Source organism: Pyxicephalus adspersus, chromosome 7 (genome assembly GCF_032062135.1).
Source record: "Pyxicephalus adspersus chromosome 7, UCB_Pads_2.0, whole genome shotgun sequence".
Lineage (NCBI taxonomy): Eukaryota > Metazoa > Chordata > Amphibia > Anura > Pyxicephalidae > Pyxicephalus > Pyxicephalus adspersus.
The window spans coordinates 40876494-40903647 of record NC_092864.1 but is presented as its reverse complement, the minus strand read 5'-3'; the positions used below and the strand labels follow the sequence as shown (position 1 = coordinate 40903647).

Genomic DNA, 27154 nt, shown 5'->3' with positions numbered 1-27154 from the left:
ACTACCAGCGCTCTCAAGGAAGTTATTATAATCCAGTAAACTAGCACTCGCTACATCATATTTACCAAAACAAGAAATGAGAAGAAGCCATCAAGAGTAGAAGAAACATCTTTGGGGGGAAACAAACTGGTTGCAATTTTGTGATGATGTAATGGGGGGGATGTAAAATAGGTGAAAGGTCCGCTATGACAATAAGCCAGGAAATACATAGAATAACTTCTTTTTTTCTTCCCTATACCCATCACACTATAGTAAGGTCAGGAATTCCCATCACACACTCCATGTTATTGCACTATGAATCAGCAGCATTAGTCAAACACTTCCTCTGTCCCCAGCACATGTGCAAAGCGTGCTCATCTCATGCTCACCTACATGCGTGGACAGTGCTGATTTTTAACCCTTAATATCCTGCTGCAAAATTAATAACCTGCCTGTGCAATTAATAAGTAAAATATTGTATATCTAATTAAAAAATGACACTTAGACACATATACCTTCCTTGCATCAGCCCTGCCATTAAAATCTGGGCATTTAGGAAATGTAACTGGTTCCTTGATGAGAGCTGCCAGTCTGACTGACAACGAGGTTCTGCAGCAGCTGTGTGAAAACAGGACATATATATATATATATATATATATATATATATATATATATATACACACACACACACACAGTGTGTCATGCATAGAGGCAGGGGGTGATACATGTACTCACAGGGCCAGTATAGTACAGCTGGGCAGTTTAGGGTCCCTCTTCAGTAGTCCCAGCCAGGCTCAGCACCAGGGCAGCTCCTCTGCTCTGCACACCAGTCCCTATGGACACATGACAACTGATCGGGAGGCCCAGGCATCCAAACACGGAAGTAACCCAGGACAGACAGCTTGACTGATACCTATTCCGGCCAATCAGCGGCTGGAGTTCCTTTCGCAGCAGCCAGTCAGTAGGAGCAGCGATGTCCCGCCCCTCCATCTATGGTTACAGTGTGGGGAAACACGCTGTGCCTGGAATAGGCGGCTGTGCCAGGATTTCTTCACTGCACATGAAGTGCCTAAGGGAAGGAGAACAGAAATGTCATAGAGTGGCTCCTTATATATAATACATGGGCTGTACAGAGCTATGAGACAGCCCATAGAAACCAAACTGAGTCCATTGCAGTATATGGTTGCTATGCATTACTGCATCATTATTTTACCTTCATCTGCACCACAATGTGTACAGGGCCGCACGTGTTACCAGTGTGTGGTAATGTAATGCCATTCGTGTTTAATGCACACCCTTGCATTGCAGCATAATGTATGTTAATGCATTGCACAGTGTTCCAAAAAGATGTGCCGGTTCCATTATTCCTGCACTGCACCATTTAAATGTACAAATTGGTGAACTAAAGCAAGGCATGTGAAAGTGATGCAACATGCATGAACTAACCCAATTCACCACTGTGAATGGGGCCTTTACGCACAGGTAGCCCTAAAAAATTACTTGAAACCTCAAAACATGGTATAGTAAAACAGAGAACCTGTAAAAAAAATGGTGGTTATACATTGTTATGCCAAGAACAATCTATGTACTAACTTACACTAATGTTAGTGCACATGATCACCATTAGGGCCATTGCAGAACGCATTGCAGACTTTAGTTGACTGCAGCATTATACCCAGGCTGGACCTCATTACCACCCCCATTCAACTGAAATGGAGCAGCTGGGAACTATTTTGCACATGGCTGTGGTTGTGGAGGATCAGGGTGCAGTTCCTGGAAGCTGCAGGTATTTTTATCTCCTCTGGAGGAAGAACCTGTTAACCTGCAATTGTGTTAACCTGCAGTTTGCCACTCTTAGGCTCATAGCAGCAGTTTGCTTTGTACTTGGGAGATGGTAAATGCCCAATGTTCCCCTGAACTTAAAGTAGAACTATATTCAGTGGGTGATGAGCTTCTACTATAATCAGCAACTTTGAACAGCATACATGCTGATTATTGCACTGACTTATGTGCATTTGTACTGTTGCTGTATCAGATTAAGCCGCCATCTTCACAATTGACTCCACAGAGGACGGTGATCTTCTTTGGCCATTGGGTTGCCTCTGATGATGTAACAATGTTACATTGGGCCTGATTTATTAAAACTCCTTAAAACTGGAGAAGTAAAGGTAAATAGAAGGTTTTTGGGGAAATAGATATGAGAATGTTTACAGTAATCAATAGCTTGAGCCTTAATTTACACAAAAAGTGAAATTGCGTGGGTCATCCCATAATAAATGGCTCATTTCAATGTCCAGTAGAACAATGGAGGCTCAGGGCAGGCAGCTTCTACTTTGAGTGAAAATGAGAGCTTTCGTTTTTTGAAAATTCAACAGTGAAAAGTCAACATATGAAGTTGTTAAACATACGGAACCACCAGTCAAATTCCAGGGTTTTTTCTCCAAGTATAGTCCAAATCTGCAGGTGTCACCAAGCTCTGATGCCAAGGGCAAACCAGAGGTAGCTCTCCTGATTGGTCATGGCACTTAAATGGGTAGTAGTGTGTGGATTGGCATTCAAGCAATTATAAGCTAGTGGCAAGACCTGGCTGTTGTGCTTTCTACAATTGTTCCCAATTTTCTCCTTTGACCAATGGAGCCTCTTGTGACCATTATGACCCCAAGAGCCTCCTGTGGTTCCTGTGACTTCATGCGTTACCGCTTACCTTCCTGATTCTTTACCAGTTTCTGACTATTTATGACTCCTCTATCTTCCCACTCCACATCCTGATCTTTGGCTTGTTCATGACTCCTATATTATCTGTTATCCTGGTACCTCATTTTCTGGCTGTCTGCTCTCGCGTGGATGAGGGCCACAACCCTAAAGTCGATCTGGTGCTTTTGCCAAAACCAGCAGCTCTTTACAGTCTTTGCCTGGTAAAGCCTGCTATGGATTCTTACCAAGGCAGGTGACAGAAAATAGGAGGTTTTGATGGTTTTAAGGATGCAGGAGGCATTTATATAATTCTTTAGGGTTTCGGGATATTTGTTAAACTATCCCAAACCTTTTTTTGTGCCAAAAAATTGTCTCTCATTAGCTTTTTTTATAGAAAGTAAAAAATAATGTGATAATACCCAGTGATTTAATGCACAGACTCAGGGAAAAAAAGACTAAACCATATACAGTGGTACCTCGGTATAAGTCCGCTTTAGAATAAGTCCAACTTGATATAAGTCCTGTTTGGACACAAAACATTTTGCTTGGTATACAACCTTTGCTTGGTATACAACCTTTGTGCTAGAACTTGTATGGGTCAAAATGAGTCACAACACCGCACGCTACCCTTATTTACCTCTCTCAAGACAAAGCCACGACTGCTCAGGAGTGTCAGTACACAACTTGCTACCATTCAGTGAACAACCCGCGCTATAACTCTGTGAATTACAGAACATCTCCTCCTCCTCCCTTCTCAGCACCATCCTAGTAGGCACTCGACTCTTCTCAGCAAGGTAAAGGGAAGTTAAATTTTCATTTATTTCATCTAATTGCTTTTTTGTTTATGTATTTTAGTATTAGGCAGTGTTTAAATTATTTCATACAGCCCCATCAATGAATAATTTGCCAATAACTATAGGATTTTTTTTTCATGGGAACGGATTCATCATTTTCCTTTTATTTCTTATGGGAAAAATTTGTTTAGTATAAATCCTGTTTGGTATAAATCCAAGGATCTGGAACGGATTAAGGACTTATACCGAGGTACCACTGTAATTGTTTCCCAACCAGGATTTTGTGGAACCCTCTAGAGGTTTTTTGCGCAATGAGCAGTTTGTGCCTTTCAGGTCAGTTTATATGACACCAATCATCTTTTTGGTTCTCTGTAAGGGTGACATTCCTCTCTCTCGTCAGCAATGTAAGAGTAATTCTTTTTACTGATCATCATACTAATATACTGTAAGCTGTGGATATAGTAAATATAGTAGGGGATCCCTAACACCCAAATGCTGTTTCAAAGGTTCCCCCATGCTAAAAAGATCCAGAAAGACGTAATACGTAGTATATATAGTATAAAAAATTCTAGACACCTGATTGAGCTAGTCAAAGCCCTTAAATAATAATTGTAGCAATTTCCAAAGGGAGACAATGGGCCTGATTTGATCAGTATTAAATGTATTTGCCAACTAATAGCAAATTATTGTTAGGAAATCTATTTCAGGTGCTGGATCATCTGCATTCTTCCAATATAGTCTATCTTCACCAGTCTTGAAGAGCTTTATAAAATCAGGCCCAAAGTATATAACAAAAGATAGAAAGGTAAAAAGTGAACTACCCTACACACAGCTAAATGCAGGAAATAGAGAGTTTCCGATTTGTCTCCGCTCGTCCATAAAGAGGTTCAAGTGATGACTGAATATAGCTAAAGGCAAAAAAGAATATGATAAATCTTCTTTTCTAGGTTATTTCAGAATTCTATTTTCCTGTACGCGGTCTTTGTGCTCTGTTTTACTTTCTGTTTCGGAAATCTCTTTCTTCCCTTTTCCTGATTCTGTCATTTTCAGGATTCTCTTTGTCATGCTGGGAGAAGTCACAGGTATGAGATATCTAAATAAACACATTTACTCTACATGTAGAATGGCTACCCCTAAAGGTTACGTTCCAATAGCAAGCGCATTTCGGTCCCCCCAGGGGTCCCTTGATCCAACGTTTATATTACCCACGGCTCTATTTCATTGGTTTAGGAAAACAGTTTATAGATCCCCTTGCCGCTGTTCCTTTTTTAATACCTGAGAGATGAACCAAAACTGCTGTTACGTGATTGATTCATAATCACAACATATAACTTGCCTTGGGGAGTGTGTCAAAGGCCCAGGAGATCAATAAGATATTATCTTGTAGTTTGTATACAACATGCAGTCATATGTTGGTTTCATCTACTGATCTGTGGCATGCACTTTGCTCGCATTCCCTCAGGCTGAGCACGCTGGGTGCAGTAACATTGCAGATGTACAATGTGCACTGCATCATCTAAGGAATTGTTTCTTTTCCCATTGAGCATTTATTGTTGTTAAAGGGGATCCACATAACAGTTTTAATTCCATTTATTTTATATTGGGCTGCTGCAAGTATATGCTACATAATTCCCTCCCCGAAGCAGCAGTGCCCCACAACCTCACTATCAGTCCAAACATAGCCTTATTCACTTTTTTTTCAATTAAATAATGTGAACAAAAACGCACCATCAATCCAACTTCTGGGAGTTGTATTTGATATCTTTTGACCCAGTCCACGTCAGTATTGTCATCCGCCCCACCCAGAATTTGGGTAAATGCTATCTCCATTTAGAAAAGTTTTCTTGTTACATAATTTATTATTATTTTTAAACATTTTGTTGATAGGTGGTAGAGATTGGCAGAAAAACTGATTTTCTAGCTGGAGAGGTCAGCTGTGTTTACAGCTGTACACAGACACAGATCTATATGACTTTGTATGAAGTTTCACTGTTGCAGTCTAATCACTTGACTGCTTATTAATAAAGTTACAGCTTTAAAAAATAAAATATTGTGAAATGCCAGGAATTAATTCATGCATACTTGTATGGATGAAGAAAGACCAAATTTGAAACTTTGAGACACGTTATTGGATCACACCCATAAACAATTAAATGATGAGAAGAAGCAACCAGCATAGGAAAAATGTGAGATGGGCAATCTTTGTATATTTCAACTACAATTACGATTTTTGCACATTCCAATGATTTAAACATATTGTTTTCCAATTTTATTTTACAAATAAAACCATAATAAAAATGTTAATATAAAATAAAATCTTTACTTGTACTTCTTACTGCATACTGCAAAAGATTGTGTAAAATTTAAAGTCTTTTCCATTTAGCCTTTTTCCATTTAAAAAATTGGAAGTGATTGAAAATGCCTGCATATAGTTTAAAGTATCTAAGGCCAAATTCTTTTGCTTTTCATTTTAGGTGTGAAAGAATGAGACCTCCCATCTGGTTTTTATGGATTTAGTGTCCTTCCTGTGGAGATTCACTTTCTCTTCTTGTCCAAGGGGTCATTGTCATCAGAAAAGAATGGAGAATCAAACATTTTAGGATTGTCACTGGACATCTTCTAAGTGGAATACTCATGACAACTGTCTAAAAGGTAATTTTCTCTAAAACACAACACACAGCCGTATAGACTTGAAAAAAGCCACTTTGTGTCCCCAGAAATGAATCCACATCAATCACGTTATTCAGAAATGTTAATTTATGTCTATCATTACAACCCGATGATCTTTATATTCAACTATTCTGTTGGCTAAACGACAGGTTCACCTGGCTGCTTATTGGTCAATGACATCTTCCATGATTGTTCCCACTGTTGTTGGCTATTATAACCCTGCTGTTCATAATTCATGGCCATTCTGTAAAGCATGGTTTCAAAAATTTGTCCCGGTGGATTTCGCTGTTATTTTAAGGGGTCCGGCAAACTCAAGGTGAGCCTAAACCTCATTCCTACAATGAGTAAGAGAAACACCATCATTGAGATCATTGTGTCTCTGTTTAGAGGATTTTCCTTCCCTTCCTGACATCAATAGACATGAGAAGGAATCTCCTGGGAACACTCACATGTTCCAATTCCATTCTGGGTGTTGTATCTTCTCCCATCTTCTGTATCCTGATCTTCAGCCATCTTGATTGGCTGGGCTGGGGTGATGTAACTTTTAGTTCTGGCACCTGCAAGGAAGGTACACCTGGCAACAAACTTAGCTAATGGACAGATGGGCAGTTATCAGCAGGTAATAATACTCATTGCAGAAGGGGCACTGTCTGTCCCTTTCTGCAAAAGGTACCAACCTGATTCCAAATTTTTAAAGAAGAACTTTAGTTCCACATTAACCAGATTTGGGCTAGTTCCCCTTTAATTTCCTCCTGGCCCTTAAACATTTACATCACAGAGTTGTGGAAGTTTTGTAATAATTTGGAAATGTTCTGCAGACTTTCTTTATTCATACAAAACTATTTTTTCGAGTTTATTTATTTTTGCCTAGAAAGTTGCAAAACAGAATGCCTTGAGATATTTTGATGTCACAGCCAGTTTGCAGCGAGCTATGCTGAAGCAATACCTAAATTTTTTTTGAATGTTACTTATGTCAGTTGCCTTGAGTCAATCAGGAATAGCATGCACGACTATATTTTTAAATGTCAAAATTCCCATCCAGAAATCTTAGACATCTTCATTGCATCTCCTCCCCTCGTGACAGGGATAAATATGGAAAGTCTGTAAAAAGATCTGTAAACACAATTATGTAACACCACTGCTTTGTGGGATAAGTCTTCTGTTTCCTGCGAATGGTAAAAACCAGAGACCATGAAAGATCACCTAAGAAGCCTGATCACACATCAGATGTATGTTGCTCAAGATGAACAGTTGTGCTCCTCTAGGACAAAAATCTCCCATGTGTACAATGATCCCCGATCCATCGTAGCATACCTAAAGTTCCATTTTTAAGTTTCCATGATAAGGCATCAGGTCATTATTGCCAGCAATGAATGAATTCCTGCACCTCATTGAAGTGGTTATGTCATCCTGGCCCAGCCAATCAAGGTGGCTGAAGCTTCCCGACAGGAAAGTTTAAAGAACAAGATGGTCCCGCCCTAGGAGGGAACAAGAACAGGTGAATATAGTGGGTTTAGTTCTACTTGTATTGGCAATCACTTGAATGAAGTAACCGATCACTACTTTTTTTCAGTCCTGATCATCACCAAAAATGACGACCATAGGCTTATATCACAGCCACTTTATGGGGAAGTGTCAATCAGGCTGAGGGGTCAGGGGTTGTTACTATTGCACTTTTTCATTTTTTATTGTTTTATCACGTACGTTATCACTAAGAAAGAAAGAAAGAGGGGGTAAATAATAAAGGAAGAATAATTTAGGAAAAAGAAGGGGGAGAAAAAACATGCAGTTAGATTAAATGGCTTCCTCTTAAAAATTGACCTTAGACTACAATAATGACATATGGCTATGGTAGGGATATTAGATTGTGAGCTCCTTTGAGGGATAGTTAGTGACACGACTATGGACTTTGTACAGCGCTGTGTAATATGATGGCGCTATATAAATACTGTATAATAATAATAATAATAATATTAAGGCAGGTTGAACATATGCGAAGCATCCTCATTGTCATGGTCCAATGTAAAAATGGTAAAACATTAAGGCAGAAAAGCTTGAAACTGGGGGGATTTCTTGAACCATGTCCAGGCTGACCAGGTATTCTGTTGAATTCGTTCTAGTTCCTCCTGCCACTCCTTAAGAAATGGAGTAGGTGTCTGTTCCCAGAATTGGGGAATAATTAATCTGGCTGCTGTGAGAAAGTGGCAAAGCATGTTCGGTTTAGTGGACCCTGATCAGAGATAACAGGGTTACCCTTGGGTTATTGGAGACCGAGGGACCAGTGAGTGTGTTAAAGATCTCCAGGATTTCCCCCAAAACCTTTAAAAGGAATGGCATTACCATGAACCATTGCATTTTTGGTGAGTACAGTTTAAATAAAATGCCAAACTTTGTAGAGAGGAACTGCTTTGGGAAGAAATAATGAGTTGCCGCAAAAGGGGAGAGCATGTGGGTGCTGATAATAGTAAAATAGTACAGTAGATTCTCGACTATTGGGCCTAATGTGGTGGCAGGGTAGGCCGAATAACAAAAAAGTCAGATAGTCCAGAGTCCCATTAATAAAGTACAATACTCACCTCTACACATAGGCAGTGTTTCTCTCTCCGCATCTGCTCACAGTTCCAGGGAGCAGGCAGCAGCGACGTTGCATCGTGTGCCATGCAGGAGCACCGCAGCAGATGTCCGCTCGCGCCACCCCAGCATTTTAGAACCAAGATTTTTTTTTAGGGATTCCATACTAGGCCAGATAATACGGGTAGTGGAAAGCCGGATAGGCGAGATCCTACTGTAATACCAAAATATTTTGGCCTTGTCCTTTAATCATTTTTATTTATTATTTATAAAAGTTGAATTTTACCATAGATTTGTTTACAATTTATTATATGACTATTCTAGTTGGTGCTATTAGGCTGTTCGATCAATTTTCAAAGGCATTATCAGTAAAACTGACAACAAATGAAACATAGAAAAAGTAAAGAATTCTGTATCATGTATGTAAAAGAATTGTTCATTACCACAGCCTTCCAAGCAAAGCATTGGTGGTTCAGTGGTAGAATTCTCGCCTGCCACGCGGGAGGCCCGGGTTCGATTCCCGGCCAATGCAAGCATACTTTTTTTCTCCTTTCTCTCTCCTGAAAACCCTAAATGCAATTCTGCATTCTAAACGTGAATTGGGATTTACACGTTTACTCGCGTTTCTTTTCAGGACAAGTACTGATGAATCCCCACAATGTCTCCTGTCTTGTTTTTTAAGCAGAGAAGTAAATTAATAAAAGTTAAAAAGATCTGCAAACCGGAAAAGCTATCAGCATTCACGTGGACGGATGTAGATATTCCTATTATGTCAACGCGATTGACGCAGTCAGCTGGGGGATGTAGCTCAGTGGTAGAGCGCACGCTTCGCATGTGTGAGGTCCCGGGTTCAATCCCCGGCATCTCCAGCGTTTTTGTTACATTGCATTTCGTGTACAATTTTGTCTTGTTTTGCTGACACAAGGGAAGGAAATCAAGAATCCTTGTAATTTTCTGTTTGTTACTCCTACTGCTTTGACACTGCATTTATGTCATATATGTCTAAAACATCTACAGATAAAAATCACTGTATTATTTTTATTATCTTTATTATTCTTTTTATTATTTTTTTGTTGTAGCATAGGAATCTGTTAAAGGAGCTACAGCACTTTTTACAGTTCTTTTCCAAGCTTTATCAAATGCCTAAAGCCAGCCATATGAGCGTTTTTGTTGTTGTTGTTGCATTTTATGTATGACAATGGATTTTGTGAAGTGCTGGGTAATATGTTGCTGCTTTATAAATTCAAAATATTAATATTAATTACAAAAATGTACCATTTTCTTCTGACCGGTTATGGTCTAAAGGTTAGGTTCAGACCAGCCATGGGATTGAGTGGTCCTGTGCGGCTCCCTACACTGTCCATCCTCTCGCTCAATCACACCACAGTGTTGGTTCTTAAAGAAATACCCTAATGTTTTGACAGCTGCTACTGTAACGGAGTTGTTGCGGGGAGACGCTGCTTGCATCATCTTGCATCATCTCCACCAAGGCAGAGGTTCACTAGTATGAGGAAGCAGTAACTGCACTGTAACCTCTTGGCCAGCGTGAAATCTCCAGAATATTCATGCACCCTGAAAACCTCTGCTTCACCCCTGGCTGCTACAAAAAAAGGTCATGTAGGAGGGTAAAGGGAGGGGTGGAGGAGCTATAATAAGACATTCTCAAAAGAGTTAAGGGATATGATTTTTAATGAGGAAGGGGGATGTGCTAGGTAATTGACTCTTCCTGGTGTGGTCAAAGTTTTAGGAAGTTCAAAGACACCATAAAAATGAATAAAAATCATTATCAGAAAAGTAAAACACTGCAAGCAACTGTTTTTTCTTGTGTTAGGTTGGTGAGAGGTTCTCTTTAATGTAAATATGTAAATGTAATTTCTTGTATGATTGACATCAGTGTGTGAACAGTTGGAGATGGACAGCCCAAACCTGACGGTGTTTTCTCGGTATTGCAGAGAACCACAAATCTCAGTATAGACTGGCTGACACCCCATGGCACATGCTGTCAGTGGAGCGACTGGCTGCCAGGAGGTGAGTCAGCAATCCTGGCTGTGTCTGTAGCTATTCAGATTGGGATGTGGGCGCTCCACTGTGGAATGCAGATGTCACTAAGCAATACAGAGATTTTCTACAATACTTGCAAAGGTCATTGTTGTACAATAACCTAACACAACCTACGGACCGACTAAATAAAAACTGTTTTCTGATCAGTTGCTGTGAACTACAGCACACCAGTCATTTTTATCATGGTAATTAATGAGGAGCTTAAATAAAAATTCTGATGTGAAAAGACTCAAATAGAAGCTGTGACTTATTGACTTGTAGGCCACATACTAGTCTTAGAATCTTTGTTGCTGCTGTCTACACAGCTCAAAAGCTCAAGCTTAAGTCTTCATTTGAATGAGTCAGATAAGATCAGATCCCTTATCTGATATTAAAAGGTGTGAGCCTTAGGCTATGTACACATGTGCAATAATTGTCGTTGGAAAGGATCTTTCACAATCCTTTTCAATGACTATGACTGCACGATGCATGAACAAGGGCTGTACATACAGCACCGTTCTGCTCTATAGAGAAGGGAGGGGGAAAAAAATGGACCGGGCACGTCATCTGTAATATAAAATGAAAGTGCTCAAACTTTTGCATTTAAGATAAGCACTTAATTTTTTACATTTACAGAAAGACACATCACTGCGCAGTGCGAGTTTGGGTGAACAAGAACCTGGAAGAAAAAAGATAGCGCACCAGTAAGAAGAGGAAAGCTGAGACAGCACAGGATTCACTGGGCTTGGTTTATGGATGGATCATGGGCTTTTCACCAGTATAGGTAAGTGATATTTTTTTTCATGAAAGCTCTGCTCTAACTTGTAAACAATTGCGACCAGGCAGGTTGATAATTGCAGAGGAGACAGGTGATGTTTTTTCTTTCCTGCCTATTCACTCACCTGTCTTCTCTGTTGCAGGCATGCCTATCTAAACTCAGGTTCCAAATCTTTGCCCATCTTGATTGGCCAGGCCAAAATGATGTAATTCCTGTGCTCTCTGTTGCAGGTGCTGCCATCTTCACCTGGTCCTCTTCCAGGTTCCAGATCTTTGGTCATCTTGATTGGCCAGACCTCAATGAACTTTCTTAAGTTTAGTTCTACTTAACGGCTTACATAATCTTAATGAAAGGTTCTCTTGAAGACACAAAGCTTCCTTAGTGTTCCCTCAATAGATACTCCATAGTGCTCTGTGAATCCATCATCATATAAAAAAAATCTGTATTTATAAAAAAAAAAAAAAAAAATGGGTCAGAGATTTTTTAGTTTGGTGATTTTTTTATTTGGCATGTAATGTCCCAGAGCGATATGGTTTGCCAAAAATCAATGCACCGCACTGCTCAAATAAGTGGCGATGTTGCTGCCGGTGTGTGAGATTTAAAACACTTGCATGTACTTAGCCACAGCAGTTTGTCCAGCAAACCAGACATCCCTGGGAACCGGTATACGCCTGAGCCAAGCAGCAGCTATGAGACTACCTGCGGATAAGCATAACCACGGCAGAAAATGCAAATCTTGACTTAGCCTTTCCCGAATGTGGGTGAATTAAAGCTATGTTTTGCCAAATGATTTGTGCCTGATTTAGGTTAGCAAAGGGAAAAAGGTTTATTGTATTTCATTGTGGAAGCGCTAGAGAAGATGATCTGTGGAAGTTTTACTGTCTCTGTATGAAAATTAATGCTTACTCTCACAAAGTGCAGATAATGGTAAACTCTCCTGAACTTTTTCAATCTGACATTTAATCCCAAATTTTACAGCTGCAAAGAAAAAAAATATAGTAAAGACATTTTATTCCATAATGAATTGCCCTTTAATTTTTTTTTCTAGGGTATCAGATTAATAGTAAATCCTGAATAAAAAGAACTAAACCGTGAGGCTTTCAGTTGAAGATCTCAATTTTAGATTGAAGTTATAGGAAAATTAACCAAAATATTTTCTTATAAGAACAAAGGATGATTTGGGGGTTAACTATGCATTGATTAGTAAACCAAGTTGAGCATTTCACAACAAAAATAAATTCCATAGAACCTATTAAGAGGACTTGTCTAAATCGATTAAAAACTGTCATAGATGGCATTTGCAAATTTATGTGAACCCATCAAAGTGCCTCCATATTGTGCAGCCCCGCAGTAATCATTGACATCATCCCCAGTGAGATTTACTAAAGCATTAGGCCTACTCTAGGCTAACCCTCTCTCCTATGTTTTTTGCATTAGACTAGGTTCAGACCCACAGTGAAATGCTCCTAGCGGCCAGCAGATTGGTGCTAACGTTTACACCAATTCATTCCCAATAGGGCTGCCAAAGTAAGGACGCTCCATGTAAGGAAGTAGTTCAATACCATGGAGAAGCGGTAACCACAGCTGCACATGATGGGCCTGATTTATAATGTATCTTCTCCAGCGTTGGAGAACTTTTATAAATCAGGCCTTATGTCAGGAAGTCTTTGTCTTCACATTTTCCTCCACTAGCACTCCTAAGATTCTGATCTGCTTTGGTATCAAAAGATCCTGTCTGGCTCCCGACAGCTGGCACTTTGCCACTTGGTCATTCGTACCACAGTGCTGGTTCTTAAAGAAATATTGTACCGCTCAATGTCATCCCCATTCATTCTTCATACTACTGCTTGAGGGAGAAGCTACTTGAAAGAAAAGCTACTTGAAAGAATAGCAGAGACATACAAACATAACGAATGCCTTTTTATGGGCTTGTATCTATATGTGGAGATACCATGTGGATCCCAGGCAATATTTGCAGTGTTAAAATTTACATGGTTAGGTTATCATGAAGATGTTTTGAACAAATCCTGAAGTGGTGGCTATTTCCTAGCTTTTAGATATACTCTGCCCTGCATTTTGCATCAGACACCTATTCCTGACAACTGGCTTCATGTCCTGAAGTTAAGAAATCCTTTGTACCTTGGAACTGTATAGTGCTATATATTTATATTCACATGGAAATGTTTAAAGTTCTTATAATAGTGATATATATTGTCTGGATATATATGACTCCCAGTAAATGATACATAACACAATATTTAATATTTTTCATATATTTATTCTGATATGAGCAAGCTTGAAGAGTCTCAGGGACATATAAAAAGTAGTCACTGTGCTCTCCAATGCTACGACTGTTGATTAAGTCAGGTCTCAAAGAAAACATTAGTATGCATTTTCATTGTCTGGTGATCATCAGACTCATTTTAATGTTTTCATAGGCTGGCGTGAACCAACAGTTTTTAAAACTTAAAAATTTAAACTTAAAAATTTAAAAATGCTCATTTTTATTTTCATTTACTGCAAATGTACAGAGATTGTGTATAGCTGGCAGTGGTTACTCATTGTGTATGTCAAGGGCTCCCAAATGTTACCCTGCAACAGAAGTTTTGCAGAATTTTGCTCAAGTAGGCATGCTCAAATAATACTAAGCATAAATAAATAAATAAAGGGGCAGAGCAAAATATGTGAGGGGTGCTTGCTCAAAGTTTGAATCACGACCCTCATAGTTATACCTGTGTACTGTACATTATGACATCAAAAGCTTGCATGTTGCTTGTTTCTAAAATAAATATGGCTGCTTTTACCCTATTTGACAAACAGGTACACTTTTATAAAAGATATCAACCTAAAAACCTACATTATCTGCTTCAGATTACACTGCAAACTCTAGTACTATAATAAGCCACATTTGCATTCATTTCATACACAGGCTGATGAATGGTGAGGCTTATTGGATGGTTTCACAGCATTAATTAAGTTTGTAAATTGACCCCATGGGCTCAATTCATTATTGAAATACCAATGAGTAGGTATTGGACATTACATTTTGAAAGATGTTGACTGGGGGAAAGACTACGCCAATTACAACAATTCATTCATTCTATTGACTGGAGCCTGCCGTTGTTAGGCGTTGAGGAATATATGCTACACTAGTCTTCTACTCATCCATAATACACAGTCTGTAGGCTGGAACCTGCCTTGAAGCCCAGTCTGGAAAAGAGAATGGCGCGGCCAAACACAATGGAGCATTTTTAAAAGAAATCTGCCACAAAACTGGGCTACTAAATCTAAATGTATATCATTGTGTGTAACAGTGACCAGATCCAGCAGTCCTGATGAGGCCCATTAAGGTTAAGCAGTGCTTCCACAATTAGGTGTGCTAGGTTAACAAAGGTTGTGGGAAGGTTTCAAACATCCAGTGGTGAGATATTCTCCTATAGACCTACCATATAAAGCAAAATGTCCACTTTACTTTGCAAGGAGAATATTTGCATACATATTTAAGCTACCTCTTAGATTGTAAGCTCTTTTGAGCAGGCTCCCCTCCTCTTGTGTCATTGTTTGTATCTATCTATGTATGTACAGCACTGTGTAATATGTTGGTGCTTTTATAAATACAGATTATAATAATAATAAGGGTTCAAAAAGCCTCATTCTTGTATGTACAGTAGGTACTATGTAGCAGCACTACTATCACCAAAGAACAACCTAAAATTATTATTATTATTATTATTATTATTAATAAAAATCATATTAATAAATAGGATTTATATAGCGCCAACATATTACGCAGCGCTGTACATTAAATAGGGGTTGCAAATGACAGACAGATACGGACAGTGACACAGAAGGAGAAGAGGACCCTGCCCCGAAGAGCTTGCAATTTTTAGAGATGAAATTGCACAATATTAGTAGTTTGCACCCTCTCTGGATAGCAAGGATTCAATACTAGTTTAGTGTAGGGAAGCACTAGAGCAGGGGAATACTTATTTTTTGCTTTCACAGCCTCACTCCATACATTATGGCTAGGCACACACGTCTGATGATTCTCATGTGATAATCACTTCAGGGTTGGAAATCGATGAAAATCTGATGTGTGTACAGTGCTCATCCAACGTCATTCATAGATCTGTGCTGGGGGATCCACAAACAATTGGTAATACAAATGAATGGGTAGAGCACTCAGCAGGGTGGCGTTCACTGGTTCTCCCCCTCTCCTCTCCCTGGAGCAGAACGGTGCTGTATGTACAGCACTCATTCATGGATCTTTCAGTCCTTTGTCATTGGAAAGGACTGTGAAAGAACCTTTTCAAAAACAAAATTCTAACGTGTGTACATAGCCTAAGACTAGTTCTCTGAACCCACTTTTGTTCACTGGCCATAGGGCCACCCAGCATCTACTTTTGAGGGCCCTCATTAGTTTTTATCCCAGACTTGTAACAGATATACCAAAGAACAATGCAAATCTTAAAAGCAAAGAAAATTTGCTTTTAAACTAAATGTTTCCTTAGGTTATTAAACCTCAAAAGCTTGACAACAGGCTTTTAATGGTGTGTATGGTCCAGGCTGCTGCCTCTTTTCACTTGAATGACATCGTCATAACATCACATTTTCACAGTTAAGGTGTCAAATATAAATTCTATAGATTGCTTTAAGAAAAAGCTGGATGCTTTTCTAGAAGCACAGAATATAACTGGGTGTTAGAGTTTTAAAGTAAAGATAACAGAGACTGTTGATCCAGGGAACATCCAATTTTTACCAAGGTTTTTTTTGTGCCTTCCTCTTGGGTTTTTTATCTGGGATATGTTCTTTTCCCTAGTGGTTGAACTTGATGGACGTATGTCTTTTTTCAATCTGACTGGTTATGACATGGTATGTAACTATATCAGCATCACAGTTTATGTGTCAAACATAAGGATGTCAGCATAGAGTGTGTCACATATTCTTCTCTAACCATAATTATTGGGTATTTCAATTTCAGTGGCAGGGTAGAAGAGGAAAGTGTATGCTGCTGAGAATAGAGTGAGTTTAACAAGCCCATTGCTTTGCCTTTTATTAGGTTAGTTTGTTTTAGATTGGTTGTGAGGGATCACATCCTTGAATTGACAAATATCAATTCATCCTAAATTGGCCTTGAATAAATGCTGCACTCCTTCTTAGCACAACTGGGTGCTGGCATATTCACCGTTATCAATCAACTGATCTCTTTAGCAGGTAGTAGGGTAGTAGCAGGTCTTTAGCAGGTAGGTTGCGCATGGAGTCGTTGGCAGTCAAGAATCATTGAGATCAACATCCAGTCCCTTGATCTTGTGGCCGACATTAACAATTTTCTTTCCAACATAGTATAATAGGAAAAAAAAAAACTCTACATGTAGAACCACTAATCTGGTGCCTGACATCATCCTTTCCCACCCAGTGTGGAACTTGTTACCCATTACATCTTCTTACTAGCCGTGCCATCCAAAGGTTTGTTAAGGAATGTGCAGAAGATGCAGAAATAATAAGCCTGGGCACAAGACAGCTCTGTTCTGGTACAGTTTAATCATCTCTGATGAGTAATAGAACAAAAATTATACATAGACATTGTTTATTACAGAGAATAGAAGGCAGTTTCCTCCCACTCAGTCTATTATTATGAGAAGCAAATTCTTAGAAATCCATCATATGCCAGCAAGGCATTCTAATTAGATTAGCCGAGAAAGCGACTTCATTATCATAATGACTCTCAGATATATCAGGATAGCATATGCCAAAGTCAGACTGGCATCATAGCGTAATATCCTGTACATGGAGAACAGGAACTGGTGAGACGCTACTTACAACTCACAGAGTGCCTAAAACTGGATTCAATCCAGAGAAGAATGGGGCTGCCATTGCTTACATTTATCTGGCATGCTCATTGATTTGATACTATGCTGATCCTCTGACTTTAATATTTTCATACTTACTAACTTTGAACAATAAACATGACAGAAATGATTATCCATATACTTGTTCTAGGTTAATAACCATAAATCAAACATTCAAGCATTTATTTAATATGATGTTCTAACTTCCAGTTGATTTCCTTGGAAGGTTATGGGCTAGAGGAGGTACTGTGATCTGTGATCAAGAGGAGGCATATCTGTAGAAGGCGACAGGGGAGTAGTGATCTCCACTGTCACACTGCCCCTGGAAAGCTACTACTTCTCAGTCCCACAGCATCAATCTTTCAACTGCCAGTATTTCCCATGAAAAATGTTATAACTGTTTGACTTTTATACATTATACATTACTGAAAATGTAATCAATATCTAAATTAAAATTAAAGTAGTTATGGTGTAATAGTTAGTGATCCTGTCTAACACATAGGAGGTCACAGGTTAGGGCTGTGCACTAACATTTTTAAGGTTGTTAAATTTAACCAATGCTAAAAATATCATAGGTTGCTTGAGCAACATCTACCATTATTTTTAGTGGTACAGAATCATATTGTTCAAAATTACCATTTCTCCCATATTGCATATATTGGCCCCTGGTCATACAGATACTTATCCAAGCTAAAAACATAAGTGCCCAGTCATAAAGTCTCAACAAAAATTATAAGGGAGTGCCACTGGCTATTTCACCAGAACAGATAAGTATGCAGCTAAATAATGCAGCTTCCCATCAGTTAGGATACAAGTTTCAGGCTGAAGGAGTGTGCATTCCTTGTAATGCCCACATGTGACACTGATACTAGATGACTGAAGGACAGAAAAGCAAATACTTGAAAGAAGAGGGCCACAGACTATCAGTTTCACGGTTTCATAAATAGAACCCTAGCAGGTTAGACATGGTAAGCAAAATGTTTTTGGACTATCATTTTTTTTTCACTTTTTTCAGGATTTTTCTGCATTTTGATGTTATTTCAAGTTTTTGAAGAACATTCATTGGGGACTGTGGGAGCTCCCTATGCTATTTTGTGTACAACAGCAGCACTTCAAAGGACTAAATGAGACACAGTCCATCAATGTCCAATACACCACCAATAGCTACTGATATTAGAAAAAAGGAACTAAATTCAAACTGCGGCATTCCCATACTCCTATAACAGGAAGTCTCAGGACAAAGCCCTCATGGCACAATCACCAGATATTATTATTTTTGCATATTGAAAATTACTTTTGAAGTTACTTTTTATGTTTTAGTGAGATTTGTAAATTGGAATTAAATATAGGTAAAAGCATAACTATGGGGAAAAATAAAAATATCACACCTACCTTTTATCCAGCAGATCCCTTGACCACGCTGGACCTTCCCCAATCCGGTCCTGGGCTGCCCTGGAACTCTTCTTCATCCTAGCGCAGAGGAAGCACCGGGCGCCCCCATCACAGCGATTATAACAAAAAGGGGAGGTGCTGCCCTTAAAAAAAAAAGAATATTTTTACTTTGTATATATAAGGGTTGTCTACTCTTTTATGTAAAGAAAAAATATGAGATTTGGTCTCCTTTAAAATATAATTATGTAGAAAATTAAAAAGTCTCTCAGTAGCATGGAAAGCAGTTTTTGTTTTTCTGAGCCCTCCTGCCAGCAGATTTGTTATTTTTCCACTTGCTGTAACAGGGCAAGATGCCCAGCAAAAGAAAAAAGTTGCAGGGGATGGGAAAATCATATTACACTGTGGGGGGTACTTACAAAAAATAATTAGCTTTTCTTCATATGGTTTAAAGTGACCCAGCCAGCACAGGGTTACTTGTATCCCAGTAATACATCTTTACAGTGGTTGGATGGGTAATGTGTTTGTTGCCCCCACAACTGAGCAATGGTTTCATCCACCAGCTACAGTCTTGTATTGTATCTTGTAATAATTCATTAGTTGGTGGGAGGAACCACAGCATTCTGCAGGGGAGCTGATATTCCATTCCTCCAGAACTATACAATACTTGCAGCAGCGTTTCAAAAGGCAGACTGCAAGAAATATACATTTTTTAGCAGATGTCTTTAAATACAAATTACTTTATGCTGAAAGAGTTACCTTAAACCTTTCTTCCAAAAACAAAGTATCGCTAAAACTGCTATAAAAATGTTTACAAAATTTTGGGGTCTTTTGCTTGACATCCTTGTCCATCAAGCCAGCTCCAGCCACTGAGTGACAATGTTGTGCAATTTTTAGCAAAATAGTGTTGTCACCCTAATACAGCAGAAGCAAAAATATAAATCATTTACTGACAGAAATAACAATTCAGAAATCTAATTTTGCAAGAGGGGAAATCAGAAAAACAAAACTGCTGAGCTAATTCTAGCGACAGATTGCATTCGAGATGTTATTTTTATAAAGAAACGGAAGTACAGTTTTACAATGAAAAAAGTGTGAGAATTCACAATGTTTTTTGCAGAAGGTAATGTCCTTTCTGCAATAAAATATACTTACCTGCCTGATCATAGTCTAGCTTTGTGCAATATGCCAGGATATGCTGGGTATCCTGGCATAACCTGGGGCAGCCAGGATTGAATAAACTGCTTTGTGCATGTACAGGAATTACATGATTCTGGCTAGGCTAATGAAGATGGATGAAAATCTGGAACCTGGGTTGAGATGACAATGCATGCAAGGGAGTGAGGACAGGTGAGTGTAATTACAAAATTGCCACTAGCCAGGTGAGGTTATTTTATTGCAGAAAGGCATCATCTGTCCTTCCTGCAAAAAAGTTGCAATTTTGTTTTACCTAAATTTATTTTTAAGGTTTATTTCTGCTTTAATGATCATAGAGATCATGTGGCAGTGACTGAGGCAATGGATTGTGACAACAACAGATCCAAAGATGTTATGACATCCAAATGTACAAAAAGAGGATACGCTGACCCTAGAAGACATGGATCACCACCGGACCCGGCAATCCCATGAACTGCACATTTTACAATCTGTTATATATGTAAGATAAACTTGTAAAGCCAACACAGAGTTATAGAAAGCCGAGTTATGGCCATGTGTGTTTGAATTTATGACATAAGACCATTCATGTTTGCTCTATGGGGCCTCCTCACCTCACACCTCTCATGGAAATTCCATCCACTGCTGCCACCACCAGCAGAAACGTAATGCTACTGGAAAAAAGCATTAGGCAGAATATGCACTGTTTATGTCAACTCTCTACAACCTGATTAACCACTGGGTAAAATCCAGCAAACACCCAGCTGTTGGTCCTCAGCGAGTTATTTGTCTATGCTGGAAGATATTATAGCAGTCAGATTACTAGGAAATATAAACGGCACAAGCGTAGTATGTATTTGAACAACTGCAATGTAAACTTATCTGACATTTTATTTCTATTGATAGCACTTTGTAGGCCCCTGTACAGCAGCACTGAAAACGAAAGAATCAGTATTGAAACAATTGGATCATTGATCCAGAACTTTATTCTGTGCATACGGAACAGCTTTTCTTTTAATGTGCAAATATAGCTGTGTTGTGACACTTACATTGTACAGCAATCTCTTCCAGCATTGTGATCCCCATTTTCTTTTCCATTTTAACTTGGTATGGAGTCAAACCAAAAGAGGAGCAAATAAGAGAAGTTCATTGTTATGATTTTCATACACTAATAAAGCACACAAAAAATATAGTGTAAAAAAATATATACATGTCAGATGATCAGGGCGGATTGTTAAATGACGTTGGGGGGCTGTCGTTCACATCACAAATTTTGCCCAAGGTGAGCACGACCATTCTTTTTCGGCAAAAATGTGACACGTGATGTTCCACAACATCATTCATCAATCGACCCTGTTAAACAACAAAGCGGGGATGACTGCTGTACTTTCCTGTGAGGGGTGTCACTCACTCGTCTTCCCCTTTCCATAGAACAGATTTACACTGTGTTCGTTCATCTGTTACTGGAAACAATCAAGAAAAGTAGTTTCCAGCAACAATCATCTGACGTCTCTTAAGAGCACAATGTCTTTTTCCTATATCTTTATCCTTCGCTGCAATATATGTATTAGTATCAGGACTGGATTAGAGAACAGCAAAATGAGCAATTGTCAGGTCCCCACCTTCACCAGGACCCCAAATGACAGAAGAGCAGGGGTTGCATGGAACTTCAGTGCTGTTCATTTGGGCTCCACACTTTATTTTTTCCCAGGACTCCATTGTGCCTGAAACCATCCTTGAATAATTTAAGTCCATTGATGATCCTAATTATGGACTCAGCATAGATTTTTGATATTTTAGGGAAACAACAAGAGACATATATTAGCTCTGATCTGCTACAATGTAAAATATCTTTTAAATTCTTTATAGCCCAGTAAAAGATTTCTTGAGAAACAGCACCAAGCTGCCAGAACAGCATTCCTTGGAAAGCAAACTTCTAACAGCTGGTTCCCATTTCTCACAGAGCTCACAGGCCACAGAGGAGACCTTCAAATGTGCGTCAAGCAGCACACACAGGCTTCTTACGGACTGGTGGGACAGAGGGACTAAGGGTGATTTCAAACCAGTGATCCCCTATCCCTCCCCAAGGTGCGCCCCCTTCTCAGGCAGGGGTAAAGACGTCCACTCCTGGCACCTCTCCATGCTCTTCTCTCAACTCTTGTATGACTGGGATACAGTGATCCCCATTCATGTCTACGATGAGTGACGTGCAGTTTTAAATTGCCACAACATTTTTTTGGGGTGAGTGTGTGAGAGAGGGGGACAGGGTAGTTGCAAAGGGGCTTCCATATAACTGACACTAACATGACCATGAATATGACTTGATGCACAAAGTCTGGCACATGCGCTAACTCATGTGTATGCTCATGAGCACACACGGGCTAAACATGTGCTTATGTGATGGGCAGGTCATAGGGTTAAGAAAGCTATTTAGGTTTCTTCAGTTCTGGCAGATGTTTCTGGATCCCCAGCATGTTTACTTGCCATTCCGCCCGGCATTTACTCTGATTTCAGGGAGTCTGGCCTCAGTCTGACTTTGACTCTGCTTCCTGTCCTGATCTTGCCCTGGTAATGACCATGCCTACTGCTAGCCTTGGTTCCAGTTTGCCTAGAACCCATCCTGCCAGCTGTTCCTACATCAAATTCATCTGATCCTGGTCACCTCTAATGGGGTGAGCCTAGGGGCTGTGGTATGGTAACTTCCTTGCAGCAAAGCAGTCTGGTGGCCACTAGGGATTTCTTCCCATCACCCCATGCACAGTTGTGTGGCTCTGGTGTCTCAGGAAATCCCACAGCACTTGCCAGGGAGCAAATCCGTAACAATACGACGACCAAAGGTAATTTACCATGGCATTTTCTGCACCCTGGCACCTACTGTACAATACTACAACGCTATTCTGGCCATTTGCAAGAAGATGTTCCTTTTCTTTTTCACAAAAAAACATAGGGTAATGCTGCTGCCTCAAACCGCCTGTTAAGTAAAGACTTATGAATTCACCTATTCGGTCACAAGTATTGGGTACATTTTCTTTGGCAGCTAATACGACTGACATCACTCAGAAGAGTTACCATTTTTCTGTCACCCAAGCACCAGGTGAGTGATCCACTCTGTAAAGCACTGTGTGAAGCATTTCATGGTGTGGATCACCTTCTCTTCAAGCTTGGGTAACCCAGGGATTGCCGAACCCCCTACGCTGCATTTATTCAAGGACAGAAAAGGCATGCTGAGATTTTCCATAAGGAAAACCAACATTTGACTTTATCCCTATATACCTGTCACAAAAAAACATAAAATTCTTACTGATAGGATCTCAGTCCCCAATATATAACCTATAGTATACTGTAAGTGCTTCATAATTCACAAAGGTAAACACTCTGTACATTGTGTTGTTCAGCATTAAAAAAAATGTCACAGGTCCATCATCACACAGTGACATGACAATGCAGGTACAAAATCAGGGTATTGGGTGCTATTTCAGGGCACGTGTGTGCTTTTGCATTCATTCTTTGTGGTTGTTTAACACTGCACAGTGGTCTAAAAATCAGACCAGTACTATTTTTAGGAGCACACCTCAGCACAATACAATGCAAAGTCATGCAGTGCAGTGCAATGCATTTCAAAGGATGAAGAATGAATGACACTGCATGGGACAACAAGTGCTATGCATGCGGTAATGCAGTGCACACATATATGTAAATATATATATGGACCCTGATGGTGCATTTTGATATTTGTGTTGGGTTAATACGCAGTTTTGCACAAGGCATGCGTTGAGCTGCCATTCATTTTAAATAGAAAGCTAACAAACTAAGACAATGCACCGGTGTTGCACCACAATGCATGGTAACATCTTGCGGTGTGTTGGTGGAAAAAAACAAACAGTAATGCAGTAGTCAAAATAGATGGCTAATTTAGGCCCCTTTTAGATTTTTGGTAACGCGCAGCACTGTACCGCATGCTTTAAGTGGAACTGAAGTTCCACTTTTGAGAACCTACGGTCAGTCAGGTCATTATCCCATAAAGAGACAGGAGATGATCAGTCTGAAAGAATCCCTCCTACCTGCTGGACCATGCCTGGTTTCTGGCAAATAGCTGAGCTGCGCAAGTGCAACATTAGCATTTGTTGCCGGAACACCTGGCATTTCTGGCTTTCTCTAAGCAAGTAAGGATTGAATGAACTTCTGTGCACCTCTACCAGATTTACATCATTCTGGCCCGAACAATCGGTATGGCCAAAAATTGCATGGAAGAACTGAAAAAAAAAAAGATGGCGTTGCGGGGTTCAGGTTTAACAGCAGTGAAAACCATTCCTCTTTAACTGTGCAGGAGCAGTTGGGAACCACTTGTGCACACTTTTGCATGCGGTTGTAGTAGAGTTGTGGCATGGTTCCCAGAAGAGCTGCACCACTACCACAAAAGCAAGAGGATTGCATGAAAACACCTGCAACTTGCCGCTCCTGGAGACAGTCACAGTTTACTATGCATCTAAGAGCAGCTAACTATGCAGTGTTTGACCACAAGTTTGAAAGGGGCATAGGGCTAATTCTAGATGCGTGATTTACTGCAGCGGTCACCAACCGGTTGTCCATGGGAAAATTTTGGTGGTCCACGGCTCTGGCCAGTGCACCGCGGATCACAGGCTCAGGGTGTTGGGCAGATTGTGTCTCTGGACACAACTCGCTCACTCTCCCATCGCAGGCCCAGACATGCACGGTCCGGAGCCAGTAAATTTAGTGGCTCGTAGGTCCGAAAAGGTTGGTGACCACTGGTTTACTGCATGCTCAACAGAACAGGAACAGTTGAAATCATATTTGCGTTGTGATGCATTCCTTGGATGTGCCGTGGCTTCTGGCTGCGCAGTAACTAAGCCCCCCTCTGGAGGAAGCACGGACCCCCAACTTCCGGGGCAACGTGTGCAAACACATTAACCTGTAGAGCACTTTGTCCCTCCGGCGCTCACAGGTGCCATTTTTAATGCACTCGGGAGTGGCTGGTTTTGGAAGGCATCACATCGATCTAAATGAGCCCTGAAAATATTTTCTAAAACTATTTTGAGTTGTGAACATAAAATAACACAATGACAACAATCCTTGTCATGTTTACATTTAAGAAATGGAAAGAAAGTAGCAGCAACCAATGCTCCATGCTGACTGACGCCACAGCTGTGCACGGCGCTATACAGCACGTGTGGAAGGTGTGAGAGTGGAAGCCGCGGCAGATCTTCCCCCTTCGGCTCCTCTGATCTATTTGTGGATCCGCCCCGGGGATATTTATAGCTCTGCTGACGTCACGGAGACAAGCCCGGCCGCTGATGTCAGCGCTGACGCTTTTGGCTGGGGAAGCCGGGTTTGCGGTGCCGCTCCTGGACTGCACGACTGCTACAATGGGCGCTTCATCCAGAGGCATGGAAAAGATACCAGTACCGGATCTGGGGTGCAAGAAGGGGGGCTGGGCATTTTACAATGGGGGATAATGGAGGCCCATGGCAGAGGAAGAAGGGGGTAAAGTATGTACAAGGGTGGGGGGAAATGTTTCATCACCCTGGCATGCAAAGGGTTCAATTCTAGATCAGCCTAGAAAGGATAGCAAATGGAAACCTTTATTTGTTTTACAAAGCTGCTGCAGATCATCTTTAAAATGTTGGCACAGCTGCTGCAGAACCCCTTGGTATTTGAACACAGCTGCTGCAGAACCTCTTAATCACTGCAGATGATGGAGGACCTATAGGAAGGAAATGTAGAATAGGAAACCAGACTTAGCATTGACCACAGGGGCTGTCAATCACTTGTTTTGGACACGTGGACATAGCTGTCAATCTTTTACATGTCAGGTTGTAGATCTTTTTGGATTTCTTTTACACAGCTGCTGCAGAACCTCTTGGACTGGGAATTAGGTGCTCTCTAAAATAATACCCTGGCTTTGCTGGAAGAGTTTGCATGAAGTGGTCACAGCCTACAGAAGATTCACCCCAAAGCTCTGCCCCACCTGTCCATCATCTTCCTAGCTGGACATGGTTTGCCTTTAGCTGTCAATCATCAGCAGAACAACATTTGATTTTCAGCTGCTCAGCCAGCAACATCTGCAGCATGTGAGTTTTTTCATTTCCCTCCATGTGATTGACAGGTGACCTGAAATGCCCAGAGGGGTGGGAGGACAGCATGGCCCTTATTACCCCTGCCAGGCATTCTCCAATTCTCTGGCAGAGAGCCCACAACTGTAAAAATAGTTTCAGTCTGACAAATAGGATTTTGGCAGAAAAGTCGACGTGCAGAGGATCTCCTACTATGTACTTCCTCGGTGTAGAGGGGGGTGCCGAGTCTTGTCATTTTAGCTGTGTGATAAAATCGCATATGTCATCAACAAAAAACACAAATCTATTCTTAGCATGGAATCTGCTATTGTAACGTGGGATTTTACAATGCGGTTAAAGGAAAAGTGTCCTGACGACTTAACCCGCTGTGATGTCGTCGCGCACGAGGCGTTTGTGCGTTTTTCTTGCTGCACAGCTGGGTATCTCTGTATCCAGATGTTACTGATGTCTCTTGAAGCGGGGGTAACAACGCAGCATATGGATTGCAGCATGATTCCATATGGCCCAATTAGCCCTTCACCTTCCTTGTTATCAATCATATATGAGCTGATAGAAAATTCATGGCGCTTAGCTGGAAAATTAGCATTTTGCAGCTTTTTTTTTTCTTGTGTATAAAGATTAATCTGCTGCTGTGTGTACACAATCAGAGCGGTGGTATATTATGCAAGTTGTGTGTTTGTATTTGATGAATGAATAAATACAAGTGAACATATAAACCAATGTTGAATCATGTAATTGTATATTTGTTATGACATGTTACATGTAAATAAATAATATATGGACGACATATGGGGGGTGGAAAGAACAGGTAAAGCGGGGCTTTCTAAGGCATATAGTTGTGCAATTTTTACTTATAGTAGAAAAGATGTATACAAGAAAAATATGTTATTACATCTTAATAACCAACCCTGCGACATGTGCATAGGAAATCAGGTGCATGTCGCGGGTTCACCCGTGCGCATTCTGAATGTGGAAACGCTGAAGCCTTTATCTATTTTAGGGGGCTTTCCACACAGCAACCCTTGCATCAATAATGTTATTATTATTAAACAGGATTTATATAGCTCCAACATATTACGCAGCACTGTACATTAAATACATTTCTGTCCCCAACATTGGCGGTTATTCCTTTTCATGCACCTC

At 40.2% G+C, this 27154-nt stretch overlaps 1 protein-coding gene, 1 long non-coding RNA gene and 2 other non-coding genes across 4 annotated transcripts in view; 3 read left to right on the top strand and 1 right to left on the bottom strand.

Moving 5' to 3' along the window:
- The window catches only part of GPD2 (glycerol-3-phosphate dehydrogenase 2), a 94496-nt gene extending 93623 nt beyond the window's left edge, over positions 1 to 873 (bottom strand). The window contains exon 1 of the mRNA XM_072418172.1: positions 715 to 873. The gene's annotated coding sequence lies outside the window, so the exon portion shown is untranslated. The remainder of the gene's footprint in view (positions 1 to 714) is intronic.
- Positions 874 to 9169: 8296 nt separating this feature from the next.
- TRNAG-GCC (transfer RNA glycine (anticodon GCC)) lies at positions 9170 to 9240 on the top strand. Its single transcript has one exon. It is a non-coding gene; the product is annotated as a tRNA-Gly (tRNA).
- Positions 9241 to 9505: 265 nt separating this feature from the next.
- Positions 9506 to 9577, top strand: TRNAA-CGC (transfer RNA alanine (anticodon CGC)). The gene has a single exon. It is a non-coding gene; the product is annotated as a tRNA-Ala (tRNA).
- Positions 9578 to 10663: 1086 nt separating this feature from the next.
- Positions 10664 to 12868, top strand: LOC140335514 (uncharacterized). The gene is made up of 3 exons (XR_011921720.1): positions 10664 to 10736; positions 11385 to 11532; positions 11757 to 12868. It is a non-coding gene; the product is annotated as an uncharacterized lncRNA (long non-coding RNA).
- The last annotated feature ends 14286 nt before the right edge of the window (positions 12869 to 27154 follow it).